Consider the following 6,000-nt stretch of genomic DNA (forward strand, 5'->3'; position numbering starts at 1 on the left):
TCTCATGGTATACTTCTAACTAAGATTAAATCATAATTTAAATCTTGTACCTCATATTTCAGTGTTTAGCAATTGAGCAAATTTTAAAACGGCAATCGTGTGTTTTAGCATTTTAGCTCTCTGAAAACATCCAGTTTGAGCCTAAAACATCGATTCAACAAAGACGTGTTTTTATAATAAATTTTGTATGTACAAAACAAACTGAAAAAAAGAATACGATATTTATAACAACAAGCACGAAGTTTCATTTTTTTCTAACCCTTTGAGGTCGATTGTAAATCTGACATCAAGAAGTTACACGGCATTATGTATTTATTATACAAAGGGAGAATAATACTGAATGTTGTTTTTCGTCTATAATTAGTAACAAAACAATATGCCTTGATGAGTTGTATTTCCTCGTCAGTATTCAGTACAAAACGAAACCAATTTATACTGCACTAAGTGTGAAACAAGTAAATCAATAATTATACATTTTATACTAAACGTTTTGGACGAACATATATACCAGTATAGTCAAAGAAATAATAAGTTGTATAATATTAAACGCTGAGACACTTCAGTCCAATTTAATATAAAGAATTATGTTTAAATGCTTCAGTAAATTCTACAAAAACTTAATCGTTGACAATTACAATGTGCATATAACAGTAGGATAATCCATAATGATCAATAATGATTGGCCACTCCTGGATACGGTAGGGCACACACGAAATCACAAACCTGAAGCAAGGAAGTATATTTCCCTTAGGTCGGAGATGTTCCAGGCATTAAAATTCCTTTCGGAAAAGATAGGGAAAATACTATCACCCGGGCCTATCGGAAAATAGTTTGAGCATGTTGAGCAACTTGTTCGAGCAAAGGAACATATCCACAACCTCTGATTTTAACGAGATTCTGTTACAGACTATATATTGAAGAGAAAACACACTCTTATAACCATTTTAAACGGTTAAACTTAACTTCTTCACTGACCACTCCCCGTAAGTTACAATATATTAGTTTATAAAATTTATGCAAATTACAAATGCTGTCATGTATCGTACAATAAATGTATTAAACAGGAGCATACTAAAGTTTTGTCTGCACGTCTGCATTTTTTAAGGTTTATATTTGATGGAGAACGTGTTCGGTGAACTACCAGCATACGAGCAATGAATAGTGACTTCTGTTTACACCCTGGCTGCAGAAAAGTAAATATGTTGTTTTAACTGGATTCAAGCTTAGCCAATATGTATAACATTAACCAAGCGCAATAGGTTACATTGCATAAACTATCATTATACAAAGTGATAATAATACCGAATCTTGAAACACGTCTATTTTTACAATTAAACAATTTGAGCAAACGATTTGTGTTTCCTTGTAAATATTTATATCAGATCAAAATTGCTCAACGATGCGCATTGAAGTAAGCTTAAAAATCATCTGAGATTTATGTGCATCTGGGATTGATTTATTGTTCGTTATCCGCAGCATAAATGTGTATTTCAGATAGCTATTGAAATATATTCATACACTGGCCGATATGGAGGGATGTATGCAATTCGTAATACAAGTTTATGTAGGTTTTAAACCATTAAACACTGCTGCTTCCTTTGATATTTTTATTAATGCGCTTTAGTGCAAGTTATCATAAATATCATGTAGGTCCACCTGAGCGGAAACGGATTCTGGTCCACATGTGTTAAGAACGGTATCTCATATTTCACAAAAAAATAGTTACATTTCCCTTGAAAAAGTGATTTAATTGTTAATAACGTAGAAATATATCCATGCAACGTTTGTAAATGTGACGAATATGATCCTATTCTTCACACAAGTATTACGAAGAACACCATAAAGTTAATATATTTACAAATAGCAAGTGTTTGGAACATGTGTTGATACATGTTCTGGCACGTGTGCGGCTGTGATATAATTCAACGGTTCTCCACATCCAGTACAATCCTATGTTTAAAGACCATCATCTGTAAATTATCAGGTCACAGCAAAAATGTATAAAACATTTAAATCTATGTTCATTTCATCAATTATTCAAATTATTAAACAGAACAAGCCGTACCTTGATATCGTTATTAGATATTGTTACATGTACCTGGATTGAATCTTTTGACAACTTATTTCTCTTTTTTTTACCCGAAATGCATAGCAACGACTGATTTTCATTCTACACCAACCAAATCAACGTAAACCCATATGCATGACCTCAACAAAATGCAACTATTTACAATACTAAATATGCAATTGAGATCTGCCGGAAGCTAATATTCGTCTTGGAGCTATTGCTGCATACGTGGGATGTGATTTTTCCTTATGCCCGCAGAATTACTTATATACAGTGTCCAAATGCACACGTTATAATATATTTCTTCATTGCAAATATTAAGTCTACATTTTCAGAATTGTGGAAATCTTACATGTAAATCAAACAAAAAAGGATAGAAAATAAAACTGCACCTATCAATTTGTTTGTTGTGTTTTCTTGTTCGTTTGTTTGTTTTTTCTTGTTTTGTTTTTCTGAGGGTGATTCAGCGAGGCTCACATTTAATCCGACACCTTGAGCATGGAAGACAAATGACGTCATGAATCGTAAATACAAGATTATGATCTATGGTATACGCGTTTGATTGACTAATGAAGTCCGTTCGGTAGTCCACCAGTCACTATTGTCCAGGTCATGCCGAGATTGCAATTATCTGTTTTAAAAGGGTCACTTCACTACTAGGTACTATTAAATATAAACCGCTTTGCAGAATTCGATCGTTTTAAGACGTATTTCAGTTAAAGGTACTGAACTATTCAAAACCAAATCTATCAATTTTGAAGCAAACTTTATTTAATTTATTTTGTGGTACACTCCTTTCCAACGATGCGTCATTTTTAAGCTATTGAGCAAATTGTCAGTGTTCTATTTCGAAATAATTCTGTTGTATCAGAACACAAAATGTCTCACATATCGAAACAAAAAGAGTTGCGGCAGTTTGAGGATAAATTCTAAGCGTAAAATGCATACGAAAATAAACATTGTATAGCTCCAATTGTAACACAATAGTTTTATTTTTTTTTGTCTTTACAAGTGAAATCAGCGTGCTCGATATGACACAGTCTTCCTTTGAATGCTGGTAATGTACGTTTGCATTTTCAGGCATGACTAATTTCAAGTCTCGATATAAACGTTTATATTGATGGTATTAAATTTTAAATCATCTTCACAAAATAGCATACAGTTTGATGACATTAGAAACAAACTGAGTATTGGTCCATGCTTAATATCAACAACGCTCTGTTATTATTCTTCAAAGCAGGACATCAGCTAAGAGCAATGCATTACAACGCCTTATGTATCATTAAACAAAGGGACAATGATAAGGAATCTTGTTATTTGTCTTTGTTTAGAAACCAAATAGTATGAGTTATACTTCCTTGAAAGTAGACAGAACAGAACAAATCCAGATCATACTGCACCTAGAAAAATGTTTAGACAATTGTAGTAAATAAAGTGCATCTTGTATGACTTTACCAATGTTTTTTTTGTAAGCAAATTATTGCTTACCTGATCTGGCAATCAAAATCTACTCTTATATTAAACGTTGAATACGTTGAATACAAGTATTGCAATATCTAATATAAATGGTTTAACATTAAATACTGATGCGTATAATAATACTATGCCCTTATGAATTGTGTCGCTATCTGCTGCGATTAATTACAATAAGTTTTTATAATGCAAGGTCAGCTGAAAAAACGAGTAAATTCGTTACTCTGAAAAGAATACTGACCTGCTTGGAAATGAAAGCTGCCTGGAGAAGTATGACTCGTCTGAAAACTGCTTAACTGTCATATTATTTACACGGCATCCGTACAGAAATTGATGTTTTGTTGATGTGAAAAGTTTGTTATATTTCATTTATGTGATTAGCGTGCGATCATTGTACAAAATCAACTAATTTACAAACTTTGCATTACATATGCAATGCACTCCTTCGTTCCTCAAGCGTTATTCGCAGACCTGTGACATAGCCACAATATGTTCATCCATTTCTGGCTGCCCCTGTGGTGAAAGCATCTAACATTTCGCTTGACCACTTCAACAACATTGCTTATATGAGCACTATAATTACTAAACAATCCTTTCAGAATAATCCCCACAAATGGCTGAAAAGTAATCCTCACGGAATAATTAGAAATTTTCTGAAAACTTGGGAAATCCCCTTCTCTTCCCAGCGATTATTGGGAAACGATGCAGTTCTGAATCATCTCATACACGCAGTGTGGTAAGGATAGCGTGGAAACATGACACTGCATAAAACAGAGTGCCTTAGTCAATAACTTTTACCTATAAAGTGTTGTTGTTGTTTTTTGTTTATCGTGGGTGGGGGAATCACATACTTAAGCCAAACTTACAGTAGAAAAGTCAAAATCCCTGTGATCGAGGATATTCCAGGCATTGAAAATACTTTTTTAAATTCATAGGGCCAAGACTTTCGGGCCTGTCAACATGCAGCCTATGGAAATAACCCCACAGTTTGAGCAAATGTATTGTGTTTTAACATACACCTATTACATATGAACATATACAGCAATAACAAAAAAATAACCAAATGGTTTGGGCATCCATTTTTAGTAACACTTGCTTAAGCCTTTCTCATGGGACATTGTAACGACAATGTCGTATGTATAGAAGATTAAAGACTTAAGTCCAAATATTACCGGACCCCTCTTCCCGTTTCTCATTGCAATTAAACCTTGACAGGTGCATACAGTGTTGTTTACACTAGCGGATTAGAGGGGGGCGCATCCGGCGCGCGCCCCCTCTAAAATCGTCAAAGTTTACTTTTTATGTCAATTTAGGAGATAAAAAATAATAAAATACGCCCATAATGCATCATTTCCAACTACAAATTGTTATTTTTTCTTGATTGCTTAACCCCCAATCCATATGCAAACAGTTTATGCCATACACTTTCGGTTCAGATGGAGGGGTGCATGTCAAAAGGTTGCGCCCCTAACCTACGCCCCCTCTAACGTTGATTCCTGGATCCGCCCCTGGTTTACCTCAATAATTAACATTTCAATGTACAAGTGATACAATGGGTCAGTAATATATGTGCAATAATTAAGAATTACACTGTTATGTGTAGTTGTTATTCATTCTTAAGTTTTATTGGAAACCAAAATGTTTTGGCCTGTCCTGTAACTCTACTGAGCTGAATGACAAACCCTTAACCTCTGCTTAATTCAAAAGCGATCACGTCGTCGTCGTTTCGACACAATATTCCTTTGGATACTGTCATTAATGATAAGATGTATTTGCGTTTTCCTCTTTACACATGACCAATTTACAAGTCAATACTGATATCAAGATGTCAACGTTCATGGTTGTTTACGAATACATGAACTATTAAAGTTGTTATAATTTGTATATAATTTGTAAAACATTTAAGAAATATGTTTGTTTTTTAAGAAAAATCGTTGTAAACCTTCGTTTAATGTTTTGTTTGATGCAGTAAGGTGACAGCTAGTATATAATTGTTATGCAGGACCACCTGTTAAGAATACAGTCTATTCGTAACAGACGTAAGAAATGGGATCTCATTTTCAACACAACAGAAACAAATTTAGCACGATCCATGTTGTTGTTTTTGTTAAATTCACTTTTTAGACTTATACATACGTGACGGATATGATGCTATTCTTCAAATGGCTTGACAAATGTGTTATATGCATGCCCTAAATATCAACACATATTGGGTTTTCGCCTTTGAACAAATAGTGAACAAATGAGGTCAGGGGAAATATATCATAAGAAAATCTGTATAACTGTGTTTTTATGAATATAAGTTGTGAATCTAAGCACGATGGTTTAAACTGTATTTTCACTGACAGTCCCATGGCGGTAAAGTAAAACTATCATATTTCTAAATGAAATATCGTTTTGCTTTTCCTATTACGTATGCATTAAAATTCGTATTTGCTGGGATGAATTGCGGATGACAA

At 33.8% G+C, this 6,000-nt stretch overlaps 1 protein-coding gene across 1 annotated transcript in view; it reads right to left on the minus strand.

The window, feature by feature from the left end:
• LOC128234067 (uncharacterized) overlaps positions 1–3,822 on the minus strand; it is an 85,859-nt gene extending 82,037 nt beyond the window's left edge. The window contains exon 1 of the mRNA XM_052948057.1: positions 3,783–3,822. The gene's annotated coding sequence lies outside the window, so the exon portion shown is untranslated. The remainder of the gene's footprint in view (positions 1–3,782) is intronic.
• Between the last annotated feature and the right edge of the window lie 2,178 nt (positions 3,823–6,000).

This window comes from Mya arenaria, chromosome 5 (genome assembly GCF_026914265.1).
Source record: "Mya arenaria isolate MELC-2E11 chromosome 5, ASM2691426v1".
NCBI lineage: Eukaryota > Metazoa > Mollusca > Bivalvia > Myida > Myidae > Mya > Mya arenaria.